Source organism: Canis lupus, chromosome 34, assembly GCF_048164855.1.
Source record: "Canis lupus baileyi chromosome 34, mCanLup2.hap1, whole genome shotgun sequence".
NCBI classification, from domain to species: Eukaryota; Metazoa; Chordata; class Mammalia; order Carnivora; family Canidae; genus Canis; species Canis lupus.
The window spans coordinates 19,624,732-19,652,711 of NC_132871.1; the positions used below are offsets into that span (position 1 = coordinate 19,624,732).

A 27,980-nucleotide genomic window follows, 5' to 3' on the forward strand; every position below is an offset into this window, starting at 1 on the left:
ACTATCAAAAGCATATCTGTGAAGCCGTGCTAAAGATTTATGTCAATTGATGTTCTGTTTCATGTGACTTTAAAAGTTGTTTTATCCTGCCTGTAAATCTTAGTGGAATTTGATTCTGGAATTTTGATTCATCAGTACTCAGCAGATGTCATCTGTTCACCTTCAGAAAATGCCTTCATTCAACCTCAAACACTGGGGTGTGTTTGGAAATAAAATAAGAAATAAGACATAGTTCTTGGTTTCAAAGAGATTAGGGGATGGAGTCCAGGCAGGAGGAGCACAGCAGAGGGTTTGAGGGTGATAGGGCCAGAGGGGAAAGGAAGAAAACCAACTATTAAAGGTGTGAGGGCTCCTGGCTTATTTGGGGAAAGGCAAAGAGTTTGTTATGAAATATGACATCGAACATCCTCAGTAAATATTAATAATGTACTCTTATATTTTAGCTGAAGAAAAAGAGACCAAAAATAAGCCAGGGCCCCAAATAAGAAAGGATTTAAAACTAAAAATTCATAGAACACTGAAGTAATTTTTTAAAACATTGCTCAAATGATTGTATGATAGAGAAAGAATAATATTATATGAAGGGATAAAAAGTAATTCTGTAATTTAACACCCTTATGAACCAATATTGCAATGCTGACCTCATCAGATTTAATTCCCTTCCAGGAAATCATGTTTGGGTATTATTATGTCTTGTCCATAAAACCTATGTATTTGGTTTAGGAATATCATTGTTTGCTTCTCCAACACCAACAGCTGCCTATGTAATTAAAAGAAAATTGCAGTGAATCTTTCAACAGGAAGTAACTGCATCCCTGGAAATGGTCATCTGTGAATTTATAATTAAATTCTGGCTTTCATTGCTTTGGGTGGAATGGCAGGGAAGGCAGGGGGCGACTGGGGCATTCTGAGGACCTCTCTCATGATCCCACAACCTCCCCCATTTTTCTCTCTCACTTTAAAATACAGCATTGTGGTGAGGTAAAAACAAAACAAAACAAAAAACCCCAAACCTTACCATTCATTTTCCTATACTACCAGAAAGAGGGAGAATCAGAAATAATTTTAGTGACTTTTTAGAAACCTTTACAAATATTTTTCTGTGTGCCTACAAACGCTGATTCTAGCTACTTGAGAAACATTTTAGAATAGGTTCAGGCTCAGTATATTGTAGGTGATTTTAAGAATGGCAATTTGTGAGTGGAAAAAGATCATAAATCTGTAACAGGTTTGTTTCAGTAAATTCCAGTGCTAAATGGGGGTGGGGAGCTCAAGTATGTTGATATCCTGTTTGAAGAAATAGCTGGTTTTCTGTCTTTTCTTTCTTTTCCTTCTCCCTTTTCTTTTTTTTTAATTTTTTAAAATTTTTATTTATTTATGATAGTCACAGAGAGAGAGAGAGAGAGAGAGAGATAGGCAGAGACACAGGCAGAGGGAGAAGCAGGCTTCATGCACCCGGGGCCCGACGTGGGATTCGATCCCGGGTCTCCAGGATCGCGCCCTGGGCCAAAGGCAGGCGCCAAACCGCTGCGCCACCCAGGGATCCCCCCCTTTTCTTTTTCTCTTCTCTTCTCTTTCTTTGCGTTTCTTTTCTTCTTTCTTTTCTTTCTTTCATGAAGTGTATGGACTTTACCATGATTTTAAATGTTTATCTTCAAGTCAAGTACTTACAAGATAGCACAAAATTGGCCTATTGGTTTTAGACTAGCAAGAAATTGTAACTAAACTTTCTGAAAAACTGATTAGCTATGGTCCCTAAGAGATGGATCTAAATGACAGTTTCTGAATTTATTTATGTAATAGCAGGTAAATTCTACCCTCTTTTCTGGCTCATTTTCAGAAGGACAAATTACCTGAAAAGTAAAGTTAGGAGTTTATTATTTTCTGTTAGGAAATGGTTTCCATTTATAAAATAGTGGCTGCTTAAGGCACTATGTTAATAAATGTTTGGAGGACAAGGAATCAGTAGTAAATGTTTGCAGAATAATATATGTGTACACACTACTGGGGAATACATATGTAAAAGCGAAGTCCTGAAGTGGTAAATTATGTTTACTGTGGAATCACAGTTCCACAGTAAACTGTTCTTTAGCTGAGTTTCATTTTCCAATCACACGAGGGCAAAGCTAAGATTTGAAGCCAGGTAATGATACAATGATCCTGTGGATTTAGAATCATAAAGTTGGGTTCAAATTCTGACTCTGGCATATGCAATGAGTATCAGAATCACCATTCCATCAGACCTGCCACCACCCACAGGCCTGTGCGGCATCCCTATTATATCCTTTGGGACACCATCCCAGGGTCAGACCCCTGCCCAGTTTCAACTCCAGACACCAATATCCTGATCCCTTTCCTTCAGGGAGGACCCAGCTTTATGTCACTCAGTAAGCCTAGATTCCCAAACAAGTACAGAAGGGTCTATTCACATTTTCTCCTTTAAAACTCAAACGTCATTTATAATTCTGATCAAGGGAATCCATAATCCAGAACACAATGATTTGACTATCACTTTGGGATATTTTGCATCAAAGACCAAGGATGAGCTCCTTCTCCCTGCCGAGACCCAAATTAATTAAGAGTTAAATCAACTCTTTTTATAAGGCAGCTAAAAGGTTCAGAACTTTAAGAGGTGGGCACTGAGCATAATGTGTCTTTTTTTTTTAAGATTTTATTTATTTATTCATAGACAAACACACAGAGAGAGAGAGAGGCAGAGACACAGGCAGAGGGAGAAGCAGGCTCCATGCAGGGAGCCCGATGTGGGACTCGATCCCTAGTCTCCAGGATCACACCCCAGGCTGCAGGCGGTGCCAAACCGCTGTGCCACCGGGGATGCCTGAGCGTAATGTTTTGATAAAAAAAAATTCCCTTTATTTTCTCTGCAAGAAAATGCTAAATAATATTCTGATATTAATCTCCCCGATTCTTCAGCCTTCTGATGCTGAGCTCTCCCCTTGCACTCTCAAAGTTCTAATCACAGCAGGAAGTTCTCCTGTCTGTCCTGGAACTGACTGGACAAAAAGACCCAGGGCAGCTTTTTCCATCTGAGTGACCTCTCTTCCCCTGTAATACCCAAAATGTACTGACAGCCCCGAGGTCCCATTAGCACATCCCTTTCTCTTTGGCTCACCCAGCAGTGAACTGCTGCTGCTAGGGCCCAACAGAGCTGTATCAAAGTCACGATCCAATTCTCAGGACAGAACAAGGCAAAGACTAAAGGACAGTTTATGCTTTCATTCTCTTTCCTTTGTTAGAAACCCTCTTATAGGAAAGGCACAGCCTAAGCCTCTTAGCAGGTAAGCAAAGTGGTGTATTCACAGGTGGAAGGATTGTCATATAGGAAATGGCCAGTATATCCTTCCTACCTTCTGAGACAAATTTACAGGGATGGCTAACATTAAGAGTGGGAGGTAAGGGAGGGAAATTATCTTTTCATTCTTTGCAACTGAAAACCTAACTGTGAGAAAGAGAAAATTATATCTCAATAAGTTAACTTGCTGCATAAAGGTAAATAAAATACAGAGCTAGTTCCATAGGGACTGTAAAATCTGGGAGGTGAATAAGAAATCTATGTAAAACTCTCAGCACAAGGTCGAAAGAGACAATGCAATAGTGTTAAAATTTAGCACAGAGTTTCATTTTTACTTTATCTTTTGCCAACTTTAATGAATATGTGACTTTGAAAGTGTATACCACACTAATTTAATAAAAAATCTCATTTTTGGGGATGCTGGGTGGCTCAGTTGGTTAAGTATGTGATTCTTCATCTCAGCTCAGGTCTTGATCTCAGGGTCAGGAGTTTGAGTCTCATACTGGGAGTGGAACTTGCTCAAACAAACAAACAAACACCTCATATTTTGCCTTTATGCCAATGCTTAAATGAGAAATATTTAAAATTATCAATGTTGTTAAACTGCTTCAGCTCTGATGAAGGAAATGTCTTGTGTACAGAATGACCAGCTAGTTGTTAAAAATACCTTTTGTGCAATGGGTGGGATATTGGCCTTTTTTTCAGTCTGTATCAGAACAGCCATTTATTCTCTTATGTTCAGTTCTTTCACTTTAATTAGCAACCATATTCCACAAAATGAAACATAAAGCCATTCTGTAATTAACAAAAGAAACATGATTCTAACTACTGAGGAAATAAGAGAGATATTAGAGAAAAAGGAATATGTGAGCTGAAACATGGGTAGAATTTTCCATGTATGGATGGGGGGCGGGGGGCGGCAGGGAAGATTTATCAAGAGAAGTGAAGACTGTGACCAAAAATACAGAGGTGGAAGGGTGGTGTGTGCAATGAAAATTGGTATGCCTTTCCATTTGTTTAAAGGGTTGGAGTAAACTCCACTATGGAGGGATTCTGATCTGATCTGTTCACTGATGTAACTTCAGTATCTGGAAAAGTGCCTGGCAAAAAAATTTCAGAGCTTGAAGAGGTGAATAAATGAAGTACTGGATGCCCAGGATATAAGCAGTATTTGGCAGATTTCAAGGGTTGGGGCATTTGGATTCCTGCAAGGAGTAAACTCGTTAGGACTCTATAGAGTAACAGAAACTGAGTTTCACTAAGTAAAAAATTGAGTTTGTGTTTATTATGGAACCCCAAATCAGGAAAGTATCTAGATCTTAGGAAGGACTGGAACTTCTAGAAGTCATTGCAAGTTTTCTGGATCGATCTTTTGTCACAACTCCTTCCACACCTGTGCAATTCCTTGCTCCAGAGCCTTGGCCCATGTGTTTTGGTTTGAGTGAAGCGTGAGCCCCTCAGCTGCCAGAATCACATGGAGCAGCTCTGTTGGACTTGGTCAGATGGGCGGACACACCCTTCCCTGTCCAGGTCCTCAGGAGCCAGGAGCACAGGGTTGCTGCTGGGGACTAGAGAGGGAGAGCTGTTGAGAGGATTCTCGTGAGCAGCCACTCGAAAGCTTGACTTTTATAATAAGCAACTAGAAGGCATGAAAGCATGTGGCCAATGGTGTTCTTATTTTGTATACCTGTATGTTTAAGCCATGAGCACTGTTCATATGAAATGTTAGCCTAACATTTAAAAAAAAATCTCTTAGTTCACATACTTCCCACTTCTTCAGCTCCAACAACTTAGTAATTATTTACTAAATATTGGGCACCTGTCCCTCCAGCTCCCTTCAACATTGCCCTGACTCTACCAGAGACTGAACAGCACCATTTTCCAGACACTGAATAACTTTAATTAATGTCTTCATGCTACCTTGATTGGCTTTGGTGAAAATACAGATTTGCTGAGATGAATAAGAAATGATTACTTAGTTTCATTCTTTTTATAGATGAGAAGGTGAGCCCACAAGTAATTTATTTAGAAAAATGGTTCAGTAAATGTTTTGTGAGCAGAGAAACAATATATCCTTGTGATTCTAGAACGGGGCTGAGGGGAAAGGTGGACTTTTGAGGAGGCTGCAAAGGTCCATAGATTCCAGAGCCAACAGCCTTAGTTTTGCTGCTTTGCAAGTTATGTGTGGCCTGGAGCCTTCCCGATAAGGTTCAGCAAGCCTCAGAATTCTCAGCTGCACGAGGAATAGTCATGATAATATTAATAGTAACTGTTGTACTGCTCTGCAGTAAGGAACGGATAGATGAAGTACTGAAGGCGATGTCATTTAACAAGTGGTAAAGCACATGCGATGATAGTTGTCAACAGTGTGTTAGGTGGAAAACAACCAGGATGAAATACTTACTGCAATTTCTAATCTGCACATAGTTCATGGTGAGTTTATGCATGACTGGACGTTAAAGACTGTCTCAGTTTTACAGTACACAACAGAGAAAGTTCTATTCTCAGTTCCTAGAGTTACAAATAGTTTCACGTGGATGCTCCATTGTCTTTGGAACACCTGATAGAAATGGCTCCTATAATTCTATCAATAGGGTTTACTTCATTTGACTGAAAACATATATATTTACTTGCCAAACCATGCTCATGAGTGCTGAAACTGAAGTAAAACTCACGTCTTCTCACACTGAGCTGTTCACTCCAATACAGAACCTCCTACTGACCACAACCTTAAAAATGAGAAAAATCACAGGCAGATCTTCAAAGGAAAGCCACAGACAAGCAATAAAGGGCCACCCAACTCTCTCCTGGTGGGATAAGAAGACAAAGCTTTTTTTTTCCCCCCACAAATTACATAATTTGTAAAGACAGCAATGATTCATGCAATAAAGTAACACAAAGAAAATAAAGACATTTGCAAAAGAAACTCAAGACATTTGCTGGGCTTGAAGGTAGCTATATGTAGTTTTAAACTTTCTCATCTTTGAGTCGTTGGTGGTTTGATATGATGGAACAACTGGAAATGAGGAAGCAAGCATGAGAGAGCCAAAGGGAAGAAGGGAAAGTAAGGAGCAGGACAGAGGTTGAGAAGAACCCGTAAATCTGGCCGGCGAGAAAACACTTAGCGTCTGGCCACTAGATGGCGATGTAATGTAAGGTGCTGCCTCGACTTTTTTTTTTTTTTTTTTTTTTTTAAACAAGCTATTTGCTGATTTGTATTAGGTACCATAGAGTGAGGCGAGGATGAAGCCGAGAGGATACTGCAGAGGTCTCCGGTGCATGTGTGTATGTGTGCGTGTGTCCGTGCATCCGTGTCCGTGGGTCCGGCCTCAGTGAGACTGCAGCCCTGGGGAACACTTGGTCGCCTTTTGCAAAAGGAATCTGAACAATTGCAACTGAAGGCACCCTGTTACCGTCCGGCTTTTTGGGAGATGCTGCTCCTCGGTGCAGATGGGTGATTTTCCTTTTCACCAGGTAAGCCAGCTGGTGCTTTCGTTGGGATCTTAGTCACGTTCGCTCTAGTTATGCCGGCGGAGAAGGAGCCCGCGGGTCCCCAGGGGCGGCTGAGCAGGAAGTCCATTTTTGTGAATTCGGACCCGGCGGTCCCCCTCCTCCTCCCCTCCTCCCCTCCTCCCCTCCTCCCTCTCCTCCTCCCTCCCCCTCCCCCTCCGCTCTCCACCTTCCACGAACTGAAACCAGGTTCGCTTTGCAGTCAGCATCCTGATGCAAGATGCGATTCTTTGGCCTGAAATGGCTCGGAGCCCGGCCCGCCTCCATCCTGTCCAAGGGCTCCCCGGAAGCCCCCTCCTTCCCCGGCTTCGGGACGGCGCCGGCTGGCGGGGAGGAGAGGTCACCTCGCTCCTCGGACGGAGCGGTCGTCAGCGCTCGGGCCGCGGCGGGGGCAGGGGCAGGGGCAGGGGGCAGGGGCCGGGGCGCCGCAGGGGAGCAGCCGCGGGGGAGGGCGCCGTCCCGGCCTCGGCCGCCGCGCAGCAGCCCCGGGCCCCCCCCTCCTCCGCCGGCCGCCGCGCAGCAACCCCGGCCCCCTTGTCCGCCGGCCGCCGCGCAGCAACCGCGAGCTACTCCGGGGCGCTCCTGCTCCTGCTCCTGCGGCTGCTCCTGCTCCTGCGGCTGCGGGCGGGCGCCAGGGCTGGGGCGGCCACATGAGGCCCTGCAGCCTCCCGGCCCCGGCCCCGGCCCGCCGCGCTCCTACCTGTTGGGAGGCAGGTGCGCGGGGACCTCCCGGAGGCCGCCGCGCCCGCAGCTCCTCGCCGCACGTGGTGGCCGCAGGGGGCCCCGCCGCCCAGCCCGGGCTGCCGGTTCGGGAGCCGGGGAGGCCCCGCGGGGCGCCGGCACCCCCCGGACTGCGGCGGGGCTCCCGCACCTGCGAGCCGTGCTGCGGCCCCTGTGCGTTCACAGGACAGATCCCCCCTGAAGCGCCTGCGAGCGTCCCGGGAGGAAGGTGCCCCACAGAAATAGGGCATTTCCAGGCTGAGGTTGCTGGTCCCTGCAGAGAGAGCAGCGGGGAGCTTTCCTCTCCTATTTGCTGCTAGACCTGGCACCCCAGGGTGCCTCCGGTTGGGGCTTCTGCTCGCCCCACTGGGCCTCGGACCCTTCTCGTCCCCCTCGTCCGGGCATTTTTGGAAGAAGAACTACCGTGAAAAACTCCTTTAAACCTCTCCCGTGGGGTGGTTGCTCCTGTGATTGCTGGGAAGCCACCGCATCCCTTTTCTAGGAGCACTGTTGCAGTTTAGGCCTTCCTCCACAAAGCTCCTTGAAGAGGTTTTTAGATGGTGTCTATTTTAGGAACATAATGTGTAGACAGGAATGGATGGCCACAGAGATTTACGGGAAAACAATTTCGTGGAGAGGCTGAGGTAACATTATAAACCACCAGAACGGAGCACGGTGGCTGGTTATGTCACATGAACCCGGCAAATGCAATTAGTTTTCATTAAACTCCCTGCAACTCCGTTGTATTGCTTTTTTTTTTTCCTTCCCTCTTCATTTGGTTGGTCTGTTCTTTCAAATATATATATATATATATATAAATATATATATATATTTATATATATATATATGTTTTTAGGTAGCCAACACATCCGAATGCTCCTGCTGGTAAAAGTAATTAATCCATTGGATTTTGCCGCCAATACTAATAGTCTCTGTTTACAGGGCCCCTTCTTGCTGGGAAATTAGGTATCTGGAGACTCATTTACTAGAGCAGTTTCCCATTAAGGCATGGTGGAAAGGGTTCCTCCATCCACGGGAGGGGAAGGGGAAGGGAAGGCACAACTGGAGGCCTAATTAATTATACAGCATCCAAGAAGGCACTGGGGATCTCAGCCAGGGTTCTCCATTAGCAACTAGAAATACCAGGGACACAGGGACAGACTGAAGACCCATAAGTAAACTTTATTGCCACCAGCCTAGGGCATGAAAACTCCAGAATCTCATAGAGGAGTCCAGTAAGAATCATTCTAATTCCTTGTATGGAGGGCACCGTCAGGGAACCCAGAGATCCCAGGAGAAAAACTGTAAGAGCACCTCTGTGTGTTGCAGAAAAGGAAGGGAAAAATCTGGGGCTTGTTTGGAGTTAGGCCTAGGACCGCACTGACCGGCAGTCCCCGTGGGTTTATACCCGTGTGAGTCTGACACCTGAAAGCACCCCTCCAGAATTTATCCTGGGGGACGGTACAAGGTATTTTAGACCAAATCCATCCCTTCCTGCCTGGTGAACAGCTACCTTGGAAGGGGGAGGGGTGGAGAAAGAGATTACAGGGGAGGGTGGGGAGGGGTTGAGAATCAGCCCTTGATGCTTTTGCTGTCTTCATCTCTGGGTCAATGGGGCTGTGATTTGTGAAGTAATCACTACCCTTTGAAATTCTGAGTAGTCAATTAAGCATGTTTCACATCTCTATTTAGATTATACTTGTGAAAGGTGGGTGTGGGGAAGGGATTTGTTCTCTGAGCAATTGCGGTCAGAAAAGAAATTAAACCAAACTGTGCTTTTCTAACTTTCTCTCTTGTCCGTGTTGCTAGGTTACCCTTTATTATTTTATTTAGCAGAGATGATAGCATTTACTCCATCTCAGCCACTATGAGCAGATCTTTACAAATTTTGTGAGATATGTACTATTATCTTAATTTATGAGATAGGTACTATTATTAATCACCAATTTATGGATAAGGAAGCCAAGGTTTAGTGAGGTTAACTTGCTCTTGGTGAGACAACAAGTGGCAGAGCCCAAACCTAGACGGGCTGGCTGCAGAGTCTCTGGTTTTGACCATCCCTGTGCACCGGTGTGTTGGGAGAGCTAGAACTTAACGCAGATGATCAAGACTCAGGTAGTGCAATCTGTATGTGGCAGCTGTAACTCTTGATGTGGAAATGTTGGGGCGCAGAGCCAATGGGCAAGAAAGACTTGCCCATTGACCAGCTCAAGAAAGACTTCTTGAGGCACCTGTGGTGCAGAAAGTGTGGTTGTTATTAAAGCACTGGACAGGACCCATGGGCAGAAAGAGCTGCACTGGAGTTGTGAGGAGTGACCCAGTATATACGTTCAGGTTGAGAGGGGGTTAGGGAGAGCGTGAATCTCTGAGGAATTTGGAGCCAAGGTTTCCAGGATCTGAGAGGCTAAACAGTTTGTGGTTAGGAAAAAGGTCATTTACTACCGTCTAGGAAAACCTCAGTCATGAGACGCTTCAGGTGTATCCACGGGCCATATTGGTTAGGGGATGATTGCTAACGTAATATTGGGGGATAGAGATAAATGAAGCTTCTGGAGGAATTGTGATATGTTAAAGCAGACTTACCAGATCCTGGAGGTGGATTCATATAAAACTAAGATTGCCTTTTGCCTTTAGTACAGTATCGCCATAGGCAGATGAGTTCCTAGAGGAAGGTCACTCTGCCCGGCCCAAGGACCTGTCAATGGGATGTAAGTTGTAAAGAGATTTCTTTTTTCTTTTTCCTTTGTTCCCCATGTCAATTCATCTGAAACTTCATGTACTCTGATTTAGAATGATTTCCTAAATGTACTATACTCATTCACTGGGGAAAACAAACAAACAAACAAGCAAACACCAAGTTGTGCCCTCCTATGGTATAGGACAGTCCCTGTGCTAGGTACAGGAATACAATAAGACGAAAATCCCTGCCCACCTGGTGCCTTCAGCTTTGTGTTAGAGTTAGTAGGCTTATCAGTGTGGAAGGAAATAACAGAGAAGATATGCTCCTTGAAGAACAATAAAGTAGGGTAAGACAATACTGAAGATGACAGGGGCATGCAGAGAGAAGGCAAAAGAGGTGCAGAGATTTTTACCTGAGTGAGGTGAGAAGAACATTCAGGGCTGAAGGAAGAAAGAAAACAAATAGGTCCCCTCAGGGCACAGTGTCTCCCAGGTCTAGGGAGTGGCACCTGCCTTGATAGCAATCCCCAGAGGAGAAGAATTGGAAGGACTTGGGGTCCACACAGGTGACCAGCTAAGATCTCTGGAGCCCTGGCAGTGTATTTCGGGCTCTTATCATCCCTGGCATTTATAAAAACAAACCAAGGTACAAGGTCAAGTAAATTTAAGTCGCACATTTAATGGTGACAAGTAACTGGTTAAAAAAAAAAAAAAAAAACCAACAGAACAAACCTAAACCACTCATTTTCACACACTGAAAAGTTTTGACAATTTGTAAAGTTCTGTGAAAAATGCTGTTTCCTAAAATGTAGTAAAATTGGCTCAAATGTTTAACAGGCACTGTTTAAAAGACACTATTTAATAAAACAAACAAAACAAAACAAAACACTGAGATCTTTGGTTAGATGGCCGCATATAAACAGTTAAGATTAAAAAACAAACAGACAAACACCACCACCCCAGGCACCTGGTACATCTTTCTTACACTTCAGCACTGGCCCCTGAAATGGCTAAATTTGGGAGATGTGGGTTGATGGTGAGGACAGAAACCACTCTGGCATCCCTTAGGTTGGTTAGGATGCAGTAGGCACTCAGGACTGTTTGAACAAATCTTTTTTTGCAGAAGAATTAACAGGATCTCAAAATAACATGGTAAACTATAAATATCAGCTTTCATTTTTATCTATATTAAATATTTGTTAGGTTTGTATTCCCCCGGAATTCACATTCTAATGGTTTATCTTTTTAATCTTTGCTATTTGCTCCCACTCCTTCTCAGTTACCTACAAACATTGTAATTTGTCTCCAGCAAGTGTGAAATTCTCTTCTTAGAATGAACCTTGCTTCTAACTCTGTATGTGGCCAAAGTCCTTTCCTTCTCTTAGGACCTCTTCCTCCCTTGGTGCTCTGCCCACAACCTTAGCCTGAACTTGGATGGAAACATCCCTAATTTTTGGCTTTAATTTTTTCTTTTGTCATTTGTGCTTTTGATGTCATATATATGAAACCATCACCTAAGCCAAGGTCTTTCCAATTTCTTTCTTTCTTTCTATTCTATTTATGGTTTTAGGATTTACATTTATGTCTGTGATTCATTCTGAGTCAATCTTTGTAAATAACGTGAGGCAGGGATCCAACTTCATTCATTTGCATGTTGATAGCCAGTTGTCCCAGCACCAGTTCCTTACCAAACTTAAACTTGTCTGAACACCTGATACATAGTAGACCAAGGTCCAAGACATGGATTTTGAAGGAAAGAAAGCTTTACTATCAGAAGGGCAAATCAATGAAAAGACAGATCATTCCCAATGTTGCCTTGCCCTGTTGAGCCTAGGGACAGCTCTCTGTGTTGGGGGAGGAAGATAAACACTTGTGGGGAGGGTGAGGCATATCTTGAAACCTTGAAGGTTTCAAGGCTTGAAGGGAAGGCTTGAAGAAATCTGGAGGTAAGCATTCTTCCAGCATTCTTCCAGACACTGAGGAGCCATTTGGGACAACTGCTACCCTCCGGCACCCAGTGCGTTTCCACAATCAGTGGATAAACAGAGAATAGGGGTAAAAAGGCAAAGTTAATGACTGATCATACAGGAGGCTAGGAGGTACACAAAACATGATTAAGTAGAGGTCAAAACAGAATGTGGAGTTAAGTTAATAATGCAACTAATACAACTGTAGTTGTCTTTATGCTTTCAAAACAGACCCAGGAACAAAGTCTTTGGCCTCAGACTTTGTTGGAAAGACTATTGTTTCCCCACTGAATTGTCATGTTAATCCTGTTGGCCTGGTTGTATTTTCCATGCATCTGTGTTTTTAGCATCAGTTAGTACACACACACCAGGTAGTACAACCATAGTGCTATGGTTGCCTTTCTTTTTTTAAGAAATGAGCAGTAAGACTCTCCCTTTTTGAGAATCTATATAACTAAGATAATTGTTACACATACCTGTAACTGCTAAGCACTTTTTTAACCTAACTTCATGTCAAAATTTTTCTTATCGTTGAAAACATATTTATTTGTGTCTCTCCTGGAAATATAATGAGGTAATGAGTAATGATGAGCTAATGTTTTCGCAGAAAGATGATTAGTAATTTCTAAGGAACATCCCTACTGTATTGCACATGCCCTCCCAAACTTACACAAACACTATCCATGTTCTTTATAATATGTTTCTAGTCTGCTTTTGTTTCATGAACACCACTGGAGGAAAATCATTGAACTTAAAATAGAGGAGTACCATCCAAATAGAGTTGCTTGTTGTATTGGTTTGCTAGGGCTGCCATAATAAAATGCCACAGACCAAACAAGAGAAGTTTATTTCTCTTAGTTCTAGAGGCCGGGAGTCCAAGGTCAAGGTGTTCTCAGGTTTGATTTTTCCTGAGTCTCTCTTACTGACTTGCCGATGGCAACCTTCTATGTCCCCACACAGTTTTTAATTTGTGTGTATGGTTCCCTAACATCTTTTTTTGTGTCCAAGTTTCCTCTTCTTATGAGGACACCAGTCAAATTGTAATGGAGATCCCCCTCACAACCTCATCTCAACTTAATCACCTCTTTAAAGACCCTGTCTCCAGACACAGTCACATTCTGATGTTCTAGGGGTTACTTCGACATATGAATTCTGAGGGGGACAATCCAGCCTATAACAGTTGTCGTTGGTATACTAATGACTGCTAAGATAATGAACAAAGAAGATAGAAACTGATAAGCTATTTCTTGTTATTGATAAAATTATTGTTGCTATATTAATGGTGAGTTTGCATTATTCTTAACTTTCTCCCACTGCATAATGTCTGTATATGTGTTAATAGTCCAATAAAGGCAATTAATCTGGCTTCTATATAAAGGGGCATGATGAATAACAAAGTGGGCAGAAGCAAAAAAGCAGTGACATTGATTACACTTGTGTGCCTGTAATGTCATGTTTGTATTCATAATCTATGAGTTTACTTAGCTAGGACTCTTACTTGTTTCAATTATAGAAGTGACATAAAAGGATATAAAACTTAGGAATCCATGAAGAATTTATAAATAATTAATTTCAAAGTGCTTCAATAAGCAACTGAAACTGAGATTAATTTAAGTATAAAAGTAATTTCTTAGAAAATTAGTATAGTTCATGCAGTTGAAGAATAGTTGAAATCTAGACTGGAAATGACAAGAATTAGGAAGGTAATGACAGTCAGCTAGCCCTTACTTTGGACTTTCTGGTGGTTTCTGGTGGATTTTCTGGAGGTTTCTGGTGGTTTCTGGTGGACTTTCTGGTGGTTTCTACAAGTTACTGTTATCTCCTAGGATGAACACATTCAACTACTTAAAGCTTTTTTTTCTTTTTCTTTTTCTTCTCTCTCTCTCTCTTTTTTCTTTGGTTTGAAAATTAAAACTCCAGGAAGTGAGCATTTTTTTGGTCAAGTTTGGATTATAAATCTGATCCCTAGTTACGGGTGAACTGAACCCTTCCACTGACAGTACTACCAAACTATTCCCTGTTTAGGAAGAATAATTTCACCCAAACAAAATTTTTCAAAAATTGAAAGCAATCTATATATACAATGTTAGAAAAATGGTTAAATAAACCATGGTCCTTACAAATAATGAGATTTTATAGAGCCATTAAACATAATGTTTCAGGAATGTTTACTTCTCTGCACAATTACCCAGGGTATAATGGGTACATAAAAAGTACCATACAAACATATATATCTGGTATGATCTCAGTAATGAAAAACAAAAAGCGAGTATTTTTTCTTAGGAAAAGAAAAACTGGAAAGAATGTAACAGTTATTTCCAGTTTATAGAGATTATGATTTTTTACTTTCTTCTTTATAAATTTTCCTTTAAAGAATAGAATAGTATATCTTATTTTTCTTATAACGAAAGAAGTACTTGCTCATTACATAAAGCAAGAAGGAAAGTATAGAAGAATAAAGATGATAAAATGACCTCTACTCTATATAAGCAAAGTTATTACTATTAATAATTTATTTTGGGATCCCCCGGTGGCTCAGTGGTTTAGTGCCTGCCTCCAGCCCAGGGCATGATCCTGGAGTCCCGGGATCAAGTCCTGCATTGGGCTCCCTGCATGGAGCCTGCTTCTCCCTCTGCCTGTGTCTCTGCCTCACTCTCTCTCTGTCTCTCATGAATAAATAAATAAATAAAAAATCTTTAAAAAAATAATTTATTTTATACTCCAAAGTATTTTTTGTACAACTTCTCCAAAATAAGCATGTGTTGTTTTAAAACTCAGAATAAAAGTTAGCATTCAGGGGCGCCTGGCTGGTTCAGTCCATGGAGCATGAGACTCTTGATCAATGTGAGCCCTACATTGGGTAAAGAGATTACTTAAATATAATAATATTTTTAAAACGTTAGCTAATACATTACTTTTCAAATGGATTTGGGTAAATCTATTTTGTATAAATATCCTTATTGTATCTGTATCAACATAGTAAATTCAATATAAAGTCATTAAAGAAACAGTTGAATGTTTGAATATTTTATCAGCCCTTGAATTCTCTATGATAAAATTAGTATTCTGTAAATTTTATAACCGTAGATGAGCTTTGGAAAGGGGGCTAAAGTAAAGTTAGCTTTAAATGTCATAGGAGTATTGTTCTAAAAATTGTGTAATTTGATCTAACCTCTCCCTTTAGAATTCAGCAGCATTTTAGGAAAGTCCTCTTATATTTGTGACACACCTATTGTTTGCAATGGATTGTTTTAGTAAAGATTGACCTCAGGCTGAGAACATTAAAAGCAGACCAAAAACCCCTATTAAATAATTTTGCAGTTTATACATGATTTTTAAAAAAAGATTTTATTTATTTATTTGAGAGAGAGAAAGAATGAATGGGAAGGGGGGGGCAGGGTGAGGAGGAGGGGCAGAGGGAGACGGAGAAGCGGACTCCTCACTGAGCAGGGAACCCAAGGTAGCCACTCAACTAACTGAGCCACCCAGGTCCCCCTGTACATAAATTTTTAAACTACTTTGAATAAAGCCCATCAAATTGGCAAAATCAGTTTATAAGATTAACACATAGAGTAGTAAGAGTATGTTAACAACGTACACTATTAAGCCAGAGGACAGGGTGGAGCAGTGAGGGTCATTATTAGTATATGTGGCATTTGGAGATGTGGAATTATTTGTGTGGAGAGTATATAGTAGGACAAGTCTGTGTGGAGGAACAGATGGCTAATTGCAAGTCTTAGATGACAATATCTAGATTATTTTTAAGCAAATAACTAATAATTTTAAAATTGAGAAGTATTGAATACAGAAAAGAAACCAGAGTTCGGGATTTCTGATCCTATAGTCATAGAGGAGAAAAAACTAGGAGAATTATGTCACATGAAATATTTCAGCCTAAGAAATTCAGTGGATTTGAAAATCCTGGAAAGAGTTACTTTGAGACTTGACAAATGCTACCAGGCAGCAGTTTTCCTATTATCCTGGAATGTGATATGCCATTTAAAAAGGCCAGTGGTATTTTGGGCTATGTATGTCAGTGTGTTGGTACAAAACCAAAGAGGCAACAGACTGGTTTCAGGTCTAGAATGCCATAATTTCAGTGGGCCTTGGCAGTTCGGGTTTCCAGTGATTTGAGGAGTCTGTAAGATTGCACACCAATATTTAAGGCATTTAGAGGTTTATAGATCAACCTGTTTGAGTGAAGGCAAGACTGACTTTTGAAGACATTCCAAAAAAGGATGTTTGAACATAATTAGGAGCTTACATAGACATCAGTAAGCAAAGAAAAAAGAAAACATGAGGGTGGACTCTATAAAACTCCCTATGGAATAAGAAAGACTGGAATCTCAGTTCATTCTCCTCTGGGGCCAAACCCTATCTTATACTCCTATACCCTCTCTCTCTCTTTTTTTTTTTTTTTTTTTTTTTTGTTTTTAGGCATTTTGCTGAGATCAAGAGTCGGACACTTAACTGATTTGGCCATGCTGGAACCTCTGTTTTTGTACTTCATTTCTAACACTCCTTCCACTCAGTGGTTATCTAAAAATATTTCCACAATCATATTCTCAATATGTTCATAGTCTTTGATGCATACAGAATGTAATACAAAAAAATTGAAAAATTACTAACATGATTTCAACAGTTATTTTCAAAATGTGTCCCACAGTCTGCTCTGAGTTCCCTTGAAGCCTTTTAGGGAGTCCATCGTTCAAAACTACTTTCATAATCATACAAAATAATTTTTCCTTTTTTCAGTATATTGACATTTGCCCTTATGGTACAAGAATGATTAAAACTCCTAGTCTTGGGAGCCTGGGTGACTCAGTGGTTGAGCATCTGTCTTTGGCTCAGGACGTGATCCTGGAGTTCCAGGATCAAGTCCCACATTGGGCTCCTGCAATGAGTCTGCTTCTCCCTCTGCCTATATCTCTGCCTTCTCTGTGTCTCTCATGAATAAATAAATAAAATCTTAAAAAAAAAGATTAAAAAAAAGAACAAAAAAAACTCCTAGCCTTAAACTTATTAAGACGGAGGCACCAAACTGGACTAGTAGTCATTTGTATTTTTCACTGCCATTCACTCCCTGTAAAAACAGGTAAATTAATTAATTAATTAATTAAATTAAAAGCCAGTTATAATATTCTGTGTGCTGAAATGGGAAATATACATAAAGAGTATGTGCCACATTCCAAAGTATGATGATGGGGGATCCTTTGTTAGCTCAGCGGTTTAGCGCCTGCCTTCAGCCCAGGGCATGATCCCTGGAGTCCTGGGATCGAGTTCTGCATCAGGCTCCCCGGATGGAGCCTGCTTCCCCCTCTGCCTATGTCTCTGTGTCTCTCATAAATAAGTAAATAAAATCTTAAGGGAAAAAAAAACAAAGTATGATGATGGTTGACTCAAAAGAAAGCACTGTGCAGTTGTTTGAGTTACAAACCGAACTGGCTGCTTTTCCATGGAAGATCATTTTTACTTGAAAGAATGACTGACAGACAAATTGTGGTCATTCAGACTTGGCTGTTTGGCAATTTTTTGAAAATGAAACAAGCCTGTCATTTCAAGAAAAATAGCTGAGAATATTTGTTACCAATGACAGCATGGGAGCTTTCAAGAGAAAGTTAGAATTTTTGAAAACTTTCTCTGAACTCAGCAGCTTCTCAAAACTTAAAGGATTTTCTGGTACAATTAGTAGTGCTGTTAATAGATGGATAATGAAATGTTTCAACATCTCAGAGATCTGCATCAGTCAGTCAACCGATACATTTACAAATGAACAATATATAATGGTACAAAATCATACATGGATAATTGATCCATTCAAAGTGTAAGATAGACCAATGGTAATGGTTTCAGATTCCAGTTGTCTGGTTTCTGTAGACTTATCAAAGAAGACTGTTCACAATTAAGAGAAAAGGCTATTAAAACTTTCAAACTACAAATCTCGTGTGAGGCCAGATTTTCTTCATCCAAATGTAGACTATAATAGATTGAATGCAGAAGCTGATTTAAGAATCTAGACATTAAGCCAGACATTAAAGAAATTCACAAATTTATAAAATAGCACCACTCTCAGATTTTTTCTTTTAGAACTATGATTATTTTCACTTAAAATATTATTTTTTAACATGTGATTGCTTTGTTGTTATTTACAAATTAGTATTTTATGATTTCTCTATTTTAACTTCTAATATCTTAAATATTAGATAAGATATCTAACATCTTAAAAAACTTCACCCATACAAACAAAAGCTTTTGGGGGTCCTCAATAATATTAACAGTATAGAGGGTCCTGAGACCAAAACTTTATATGACAAGGATAATTTGATAATTCATCAGATTCAATGGTACATTTATGTCTGTTACATGGTAGACATGGACTTGTTCAGATTATTATAATGCAGGTTAACTCAGTCCCTGGAAGTTACGCTGATAGAGAAAATATTTGTCACATTATACCAGTAAGTTTTCCATTACTATAATATGAGCTGCACACATCATCAGTTTAGTTCAATAAGTTCTAGTAAAAATAAACAAAAAATCTTGCAGAGTAAATCAGAGATCATAAAAGATAAATGTTCTAACACTTTTTATTTTTTATTATTATTGGTTTTTTAGGAGAGAGGGCACAAGTGAGTGAGGGGGAGGGGCAGAGGGAGAGAGACCATCTCAAGCAGACTCCCTGCTGGGCGCAGAGCCCAACGTGGTTGCTCCATCTCAGTAGCCTAAGATCATGACCTGAGCCAAAATTAAGAGTCAGTGGCTTAACTGAGGGAACCACCCAGGGACCTTACAATGTTCTAACACTCTTGTTTGGACTTTCATCATCCTTCAACTAAACCAATGGAAGAATGTTCTGTTGGTCATCTCCCCTACTTGGAGTCAGCCCTCCACACAGTCACCAGTGACCTTTCTTTTTTTTTTTTTTTAAATTTTTTTTTTTATTTATTTATGATAGTTACAGAGAGAGAGAGAGGGAGGCAGAGACACAGGCAGAGGGAGAAGCAGGCTCCATGCACCGGGAGCCCGACGTGGGACTCGATTCCGGGTCTCCGGGATCACGCCCTGGGCCAAAGGCAGGCGCCAAACCGCTGCACCACCCAGGGATCCCCACCAGTGACCTTTCTAACAAGCACATCAATTCACTACTTTTTGAGACTCTAAGTGATAAACTGGGGTAAAACCCAAATTCCTTTAGGACGGCTGGCTTCTGTGAGCTGTCTAGGTTTCTCTCTTCCCCTTGGCCCATCTACCCTACCATTAGTCTTGCAGAACTAATTGCATTTCTTTGAATATCTACAGCTGTTTCTGTCTCCAAGTCTTTGCTACTGCTTCTTTTTCTGCCTAAAAAGCCATCAGTGCTTCCTCTGGCGAGAAGGCTTCTTTTCCCTGTTGTGGTGCGGCTGTGCTGGGGTATGCTTCTATCACAGCACCAGTGGTACTTTTAGTGTGCTTATTTCTCGGCCTCCCTCTCCTGTCTTGTACCTTCTTTGCGACACTGACCAACCCAGTATCTACTGTGACTAAATATTACTACCAATGGCTGCTTCACTTTGGAGTACATAGGTACTCAACAGATAAACATCTGTTTATGAAAATGAAACAAAACCAAAAACAATTTTTGGCTAAGGTCTACCACCTGACAGTTCTATACTTTAATACACTTCTTTAAAATACCACTTTTATAAAGCTATACATAAGAATTATATAGTAATTTTAATAATTATTTCTTATGCAAATTCCAAACTCTTATTATAGAGCCCATATAAATGACAATTAACACTGTTTTTCAAAGTAATTCTTAATGTTTTCTTCTCATTATCTTTAGCATCATGAATTGATTTAATATTTGATTACTTCCTTTATTGTCATTTTATGACATATGTTGTTTTCATACTTGAATCTAACTTATATAATTATCCAAGTATGATTATCTATAGTTGTAGAATGTATAAATAGTTACTATAGATAAACTTAGAATATTTAGAAAAGTATAATGGAAAAAATAATATTCACAATCTTATTATCTTTTATGTAATTTTTCCCACAATAATAATAGGATGTTGTTTTTAATATTTTCCTCTAAATAATTTTTAGTTTTGTTTGCATTATAGGATTCCTTTTTTTTTTTTTTTTTTTGCATTATAGGATTCCTATACTGTTTTCAGTTTAGTGTCAGGTGTTATATCTTAAACATTTTTTTCATACCATCAGAAATAATCCAATAATATAATTTTAATGGCTCCATATATTCCATCATTGAGCCTTACATTTATTTAATTATTCCTACAGTCTATTACTCTATATTATATTTATGATTAGCATATGTGCTGACTGCACAGTCTGATAGACAGTGGAAATATTGGCCAATAACATTGATTTAGCATTATAATAATAGTCACAGTTAATAGACCCTGAATGAAGTAGAATGGTCAGAAAGGTGGTCAGAGCAAGAAATAATTTTTTCCATCACTCATTTTTTTTCATTTACTATTCATTCACTTAACAAGTATATATTGAGAACCTACTTTGTATAAGACTAGTGTTAAAGGTTATGTATAAGAATGCCAAGATACCACACCTAAGTATTAGATTCTAAATAAAAAAATATAAGCTGGGTATATAAATTATTCTTAGAAAGATGGAATGCATTACTCTTTGAATCTCTGAACATATTTTATACCATCTTTAAGCTTCAATACTACAGAACTTAGGAAAATCAATGTTCTTCTTTACATGTATTAGTCTCTTCATATAAATGGAGTACTGTGCCTTGATCAGTAATAATAGGATTCAAAATTCCAGGCAGCCTGGGTGGCTCAGTGGTTTAGCGCCGCCTTCATCCCATGGCGTGATCCTGGAGACCCAGGATCGAGTCCCATGCTGGGCTCCCTGCTTGGAGCCTACTTCTCCCTCTGCCTGTGTCTCTGCCTCTCTCTCTCTGTGTCTCTCATAAATAAATAAAATATTTTTTAAAAAGGATTCAAAATTCCAAATTAAATTTAGAACAAAGATTTTTTTTGTTATAATGCCTAACATAACATCAAAGAATTAATAGATATTCTGTAAGGAGTAACAATTCTTTTTTATATAAAGATTTTATTTATTTATTTATCAGAGACGCACAGAGAGAGAGAGAGAAGCAGAGACACAGGCAGAGGGAGAAGCAGGCTCCATGCAGGAAGCCCAGTGTGGGACTTGATCCCGGGACCCCAGGATCACACCCTGGGCTGAAGGCAGGTGTTCAACCACTGAGCCACCCAGGCGTCCCAAGGAGTAATAATTCTTGATTTTAGGAAAAAAGAAAATTAGGTAAAGAAATACATTTATGTATTTTACTATAAAATGTTCTGTATTTTAGTTTTGACTATTGTTGAATTTTGAACTATTATGCTTTTGCATCTCTCCCTCTTGGAAGACGGCATTGTTTTTCCAATTATTTTATTGATTAATTCAGCAGCTATTTACTGTATGCCATTTATGAGGAAAGAACTTTGTACGGTTTAGTGATGAATGCCAAGGTGGTGGCTGTCCTCAGGTGCTTATGGACTAAGACAGAAAATGAGACATATTCACAAGTAGGGTTAAGGTGGGTAGAAGTCAGCAAGTAATGTAAGAGTTGCAGTTAAATGCTTATGGGAATTCAAAGATGACTTGCTCTTTGTTTTGGAGAACTGCCAGTAAATGAAGAAGTTAAGTCTATATGACAGCAAATTTGCCTCCACGTTGGCTTATAAAAGTAGTTAAAGGGATCAACAAAGAGTAGGCAGTAAGTATATGATGGATAAAAATAAATGAAACACGGGTAGCTAATAAGAAGTATAGCCTGTGGCAAAAATAATTATGAATAATTATATTCACTGTATAAGACATGCCAGCCACCAATTTATTGACACTCAGCTTCAGGTTCACCCTTTGGTATCTAGTTAGCCATAGTATGTGGGGCTCTATTAAGCATTTGTCCTTTACAGGAAGTTTTGTCACTGATGCTATACTTGAGCAGTAGAAGGCACTGAAGGGGCATTGCAAGAGGAGGGAGCTAAATGTTCCTGGTTCTAAATGTTACATGTTTTTTTTTTTTTTAAGATTTTATTTATTTATTCATGAGAAACACACAGAGGCAGAGACACAGGCAGAGGGAGTGTTGGCATGGCTAACACCACACATGAATATAACTGAAAATGTTGGCAATAGAAGTGAAATCAAAGTTACAATGCCTAACATAATGCCTTCAGGGAGCCTGATGCGGAATTTGATCCCAGAACCCTGGGAACACTACCTGAGCAGAAAGTAGACACTCAACCACTGAGCCACCCAGGTGCCCCTAAATGTTACATGTTGATTTTACTTGCTTCTAGTTCATGGTCCAGTAGAAGGTGTGTGTGTGTGTGTGTGTGTGTGTGTGTGTGTGTGGCAACATCTGGTGATATTCATCCCAGCCACATACCCAGTTCAGGCAGCCCATTGGTGACTTCATGGCCTTCCCAACAGAAACACCACAGGCTGCTGGATTGAGGCCCAGAATGGTGTACCATTCCTCCTGAAGGCCCATTCGCCAGCGCCGAAGGGCTGTTCCTGCTTGCCCCACAACTCTGGCCCAGCTCTGGCCTGGGCACCCCAGCAAACGACACGGCCCCGCAGAAACAGGGCTTCAAACACAGAACCTTCCCATGTTTATCCTCCTTTGGGTGCTCTACTTCAGCCCTGAGGACACTCTTTAGGCCTTTCTTAAATCTTTATAGTGATTCTTCTGTCATAACTTAAAAACTCTTCATATTAAACTTCCTGTATTTAGTATGTGGGTTCTGTCTCCTGATTGGATCCCATCCTGGTATCTCTTGCTACAAGTTCTCTTGCTCCATTAAAATTATTAATTTTCAAGTTCCTTATTTTGTAGTGGTAAAGGCTTAAATTTCATGTCACTTATCCCTGAAAAAAAAAAAACTGGACAGGTATGACATTATCATCTCACTTGGCTTCATGGAAGATGGCTTTTTTGCTCAGGAATGCTAAATATGGTCTAGCACTCCCATTCAGAAATAAAAATTGGGCATTCACTGATAAAATGAAGTCTCATTAATCCTATTTACAATTAAAATGCTTAATTTCATATTGAGTTATCCACATAACAGATGTATAGGGATTATTTTGATCAAAGTTAGCCACATGAGACAGATTTAAACTATTTTCATATGGTCATATGTACGATAATTATTTCAATGTAAAGGGTTTCCATAAAATATAAGTATATATATGGAAGTTTTAATAGGTATGATGAGGTCTGTAGTCCACAAAATCACTTGTTAATTATAACTTTGATTTCACTTCTATTGCCAACATTTTCAGTTATATTCATGCTTGGTGTTAGCCATGCCAACAACTAAATTAAGTCCCTCATTTTAATACTTTGATAAAAGGGGAGGACCCTGGATAAAGCAGTTTTAAAACTTTTGTGATTTAAATTTTTTTAACTCACAATGGCAATTTTACCTCAAAGATTTCTAAAACAACCAAAATCAGTAACAGCCAGGCTGTAAGTTTATTGACTCAGGGATCTTTTAAAAGTGAAAATATTTACCAAGAATACCCACTGGATTGGAGCAAGATACACCAAGCAAATGTGTACAAAATATTAAATGAAGGAAAGTTCACATTCTTTTCGCTCTAGCAAAAATCCTAAAAAAAATAAGATCTAAGATATAAGACATTCCCCTTAGGATGGACCTGAGGTTCTTTGAAACATATCAGAAATAAACTGAGAAATTATCTCATTTTCTTTTAGAAGTGCTCTCCCACAGATAAAGTATTTTCTGTTATTTTTATTCCCTGAGGAAGTACTTTCTCAGGACCAGATATTAATTGTTTCCTTTCTCACCAGCAGCTTTGCACTTTCTTCTAAACAGCAGGCTGGCAAGACAAAGTGGCCAATTCGCTTCAAAGATGAAGAAGCTTTTCCATTAAGGGTTGTTGACCAAGAAGTATCACTTGGAGATCCCATCCAAAAAAATACACCTTATTTTAGCTTTAAGAAGGATTATTCTAAGGGTGCCAAATGGAACCTTAGGGGTGATCTTATCTTGCCCTTCTTTTCATGAAACTCTCATGTCCTATCAAGTTCAACACCACCTTTTATAAATGAAGACAAATTAAGAGAAGTGAAATGTTACATCTCCGCTCACTCAAGTAAGGATCTGCATTTTGAACAGTTTCTTCTTCTATATTAATCTCCCAATTCCACTGTTTTCTCCACATCTATTTTCTCACCTCTGCTTTGTTTTCTCCAGCACATAAGATGTTTTTCTTCTTAATCAAAATGTTCCTTCTCCCTCAAGCTTCAGTAACATCTTGTCCTTCTGTTCAGTCAAGCTTCTTGAAAGAAGACTCATTCAGTGTCTCCATTCCTCATTGCCCATTTACTTTTTAAACCACTATAATTGTTTTTTTTTTTCATTTTTAGCCCTCTAGAATGTCCTTATGTTCATAAGATCATGAGGAACAATCCTGTTGGTAATGCAATGGACTCTTCTGTTCTTCCTATTCTAGATTATTCTGTAACATTAGACAGAGGTGATCATTGTCTCTTTCTTACTTTCTCTTCCTGATTTCCTCTTTGGAAAATGGGGATTATTTCTGCAAAGATTAACATCTGAGCCTTAAGAATTAATACATTCCTTTTTGACCAATGTCAAGTTTCACCATTGTCTTAAGAAAGTTATGACAAATATGTGTCTCTGTTCTTCCTTCCCAATTCTTTTCTCTCCTATCCACAAATACCACCAATAAAATTAACTGACTAAATTGAGTTTGATATCAAATCATTCACTCATTTCCTTTACTCAGCAGGTATTTATAAGCAGAGTGCCAGCCACCCTGCCATGAGCAGAGAGATATTTCCAGCAAATCTGATATAGTGGAATAACATGGAGCTATAGTCAGATGACTCAGTATTCATATCCCAGCTCTCACTGAATACTCTGTGACTTTGATCAGGGTTTATTTCTTCCAAGTTTTGTTTTCTTGTCTGTAAAATAGTGACAAAAATACATATTTGCCATACAAATTGTAAAGTCTAAAGTTCATGTTCATCAAGTACATAGCACAATGCTTGGCACTGTGTAGATGTGTTTAAACATTATTAGCATTCTATTTTGTACTTTTTTCTAAGTGATCAAAAGACCATATTAATTAAGTGGGTCCTACATGCCCTCAGACCCTTTCCTTTGTCTCCTGGAAAATTTCCTTTCATTTTATAAAATCCATTTCAGTTATCACCTACTTAGGAAGCTTCTCTTAGCAACATTTCTACTCCTCCCCCCATCCCAAAAGAATTGATCATGGCCTCTTCTGTGCTTCTTCTGTGTCTCATGGATAACTTAGTGCTACAAATACACAGTGTAACAAATGTGTCTCTCCTAATATACTATAAGTTCCTCCTGAACAGAAGCCATGTCTTTCATATGTATATCCCAAATCTGAAATCAGGCTTAGAGCCAGTTAGGCAACCCAGGAATGATTTATTCTTAAACAGATGAAGCCATGCTTTCAGATACAAAAGTCTTTCATTGTACATAAAATAGAGAACATCAAATTTACTGAAGTTTTATTTGATAAGTGTTATTTTCTCTATACCTGGCATATCTGAATAACAATGCAATACAATGTAATTATTACGTGATCCAAATAATCCTGCCAAATAATCCAAATAATATATTTAGCAAACAAAATTGTTTCTTTAATTCAGTGTCTTCTGAATGCTGACATATATGTTTTGCATTATGAATAAGTGTTTTAAATACTTTCCTATCATATTAAAATGTTCGAGTTTTGGTTTTAAATTAACAAAGATGGGATCCCTGGGTGGCTCAGCAGTTTAATGCCTGCCTTTGGTCCAGGGCGTGATCCTGGAGTCCTGGGATCGAGTCCCACATCGGGCTCCCTGCATGGGGCCTGCTTCTCCCTCTGCCTGTGTTTCTGCCTCTCTCTCTGTGTGTCTCTCATGAATAAATAAATAAAATCTTAAAAAAAAAACCACACAAAGGTATGCCCAAGATGTGCCTTCAGTTTTAGAGTGAGGTTATTCCTTTTTTAAATGCATTGATTCAGATAAATACAGTAAGATTATTTTATTATCTGCTGTACTTTTTAAATTTTAAGTATTTCATTATTTATGTTGTTTTAAATATCAGACAATAATTTCTTAGCCTTGAATAACTATAGCAAATTAAGGATTGGCCAGCGAGATTGATGTTTCAGCACATAGTCATTCTCATTTTGGATATTAATATAATTCTTTTTTGTTATTTTATGGAATGTTGCATTATAAAGCTTTTAAAACGGCAGTATCTTACAATGTAGAAATAGAAAAGATGTTTGGCTGGCAATTAGTTTTAATATTCAAGGCTATAAATTTACTTACTGGCTTTTATAATTGCAAGTGAAGAAAATAAAATAAGATTTATCTTTCATGTAACTTTAATGAGAAAGAGCCTTACAAATCACACATTCATACTGCTGATTTAAAGGGTAGAATGTGTTACTTATAAAATGTAGCTTTCATCATTAATCACCAACTTTTATATCAGAATTATGAAGGACCACCACAAGCAAGAAATTGAACTTTCAGTATCTGTTTCTGGTAAGAATGAATATTGACTGTTAAAAAGCCTTCTATGAGAGAATTTGGATTTTATTACATATTCCCATGAACATGTGTAAAATATGCATTCAACATAAATCTGAAGCTGGAGCTGGCATTACAAATTCTTCGAATCTTTAAAATAACTCTGAAACTTATTTCTTGCAATCATTGGTCCATATTATATTGTTGCTAGGGTAATTTCAAGTTATTCCAGATGGTTAACACTGATTCCATGATATCCTGAAGAAATATATTAACTATACCCTATTGAAATCAATCTCAAAACTATTACTGTTTAATGACTTTTCACTGATCTTGATGTTGAAATTGAGAATAAAAATTTAAGTGGCATGGAGTAAACAATATTAATAGCTCTGAGGGACATAGGAATAGGAACTTGAAACTTTTAGAAACTGGTTCATTAAGGCAAGAGAAACTCTAGTGTTAAGTTTAACCATAATGTAATATGTTTTGAATCAAGAAAAAACTGTACAGGGGCACTTGGGTGGCTCAGTGGTTGAACCTCTACCTTTAGCTCAGGTTGTGATCACAGCATCCTGGGATCGAGTCCTGTGTCAGGCTCCCTGGGGGAAGCCTGCTTCTTCCTCTGCCTATGTCTCTGCTTCTCTCACGAATAAATAAATAAAATATCAAAAAAAAAAAAAAGAGAAAAAAACTATACAAACAACAAGATGGTAGGGAAACTAATTTGCCAAATGTTGGTAGAATCAACAAGGCCCTTGTGTTTGAAAGGAGGTCAATTGTGTTTGTTTCTGATTAATAACAGGAAGAAGAGGAGGATCATAGGATAATTTTATAAGTAAAGATCAATTTTTTAAAAGATCAACTTTATTGTTTCAATCCTTTTTAAAAAATATTAAATTGATTTATACAAAGAACTAGGCTAAATAGAGATATTCTATTACTGAAAAACTTTACACAGTACTTTGTACTAAGAGAAATATATGCAAAAGTCAGGCGTTATCTTTATGCTATTCTTATTACCATTCTTCTATTACAGTGTCTAAGCAGATCAGTGGAAATGGGCAGAAATTGGAAAGGAGCAAATGAACAATGCAAGTAGTTATATAGTGTCCATGATACGGAAGTGAAACTTTTTTCAGTTTAGTAGAGAGAAAACTAAAGGGAGACAAGA

General features: G+C 39.2%; 1 protein-coding gene and 1 long non-coding RNA gene across 8 annotated transcripts in view; one reads left to right on the forward strand and one right to left on the reverse strand.

The window, feature by feature from the left end:
- LOC140624199 (sodium channel protein type 1 subunit alpha) overlaps window positions 1-27,980 on the forward strand; it is a 140,141-nt gene that overhangs the window by 12,716 nt on the left and 99,445 nt on the right. For 2 of the 7 annotated variants that reach the window (XM_072810926.1, XM_072810927.1), the window contains one exon: window positions 6,536-6,787. The exons of the other annotated variants lie outside the window; for them this stretch is intronic. The gene's annotated coding sequence lies outside the window, so the exon portion shown is untranslated. The remainder of the gene's footprint in view (window positions 1-6,535; window positions 6,788-27,980) is intronic. 7 annotated transcript variants of the gene reach the window in all.
- Window positions 3,598-7,196, reverse strand: LOC140624206 (uncharacterized). The gene is made up of 2 exons (XR_012023714.1): window positions 6,993-7,196; window positions 3,598-6,876 (listed from the first exon to the last, which is right to left on the reverse strand). It is a non-coding gene; the product is annotated as an uncharacterized lncRNA (long non-coding RNA).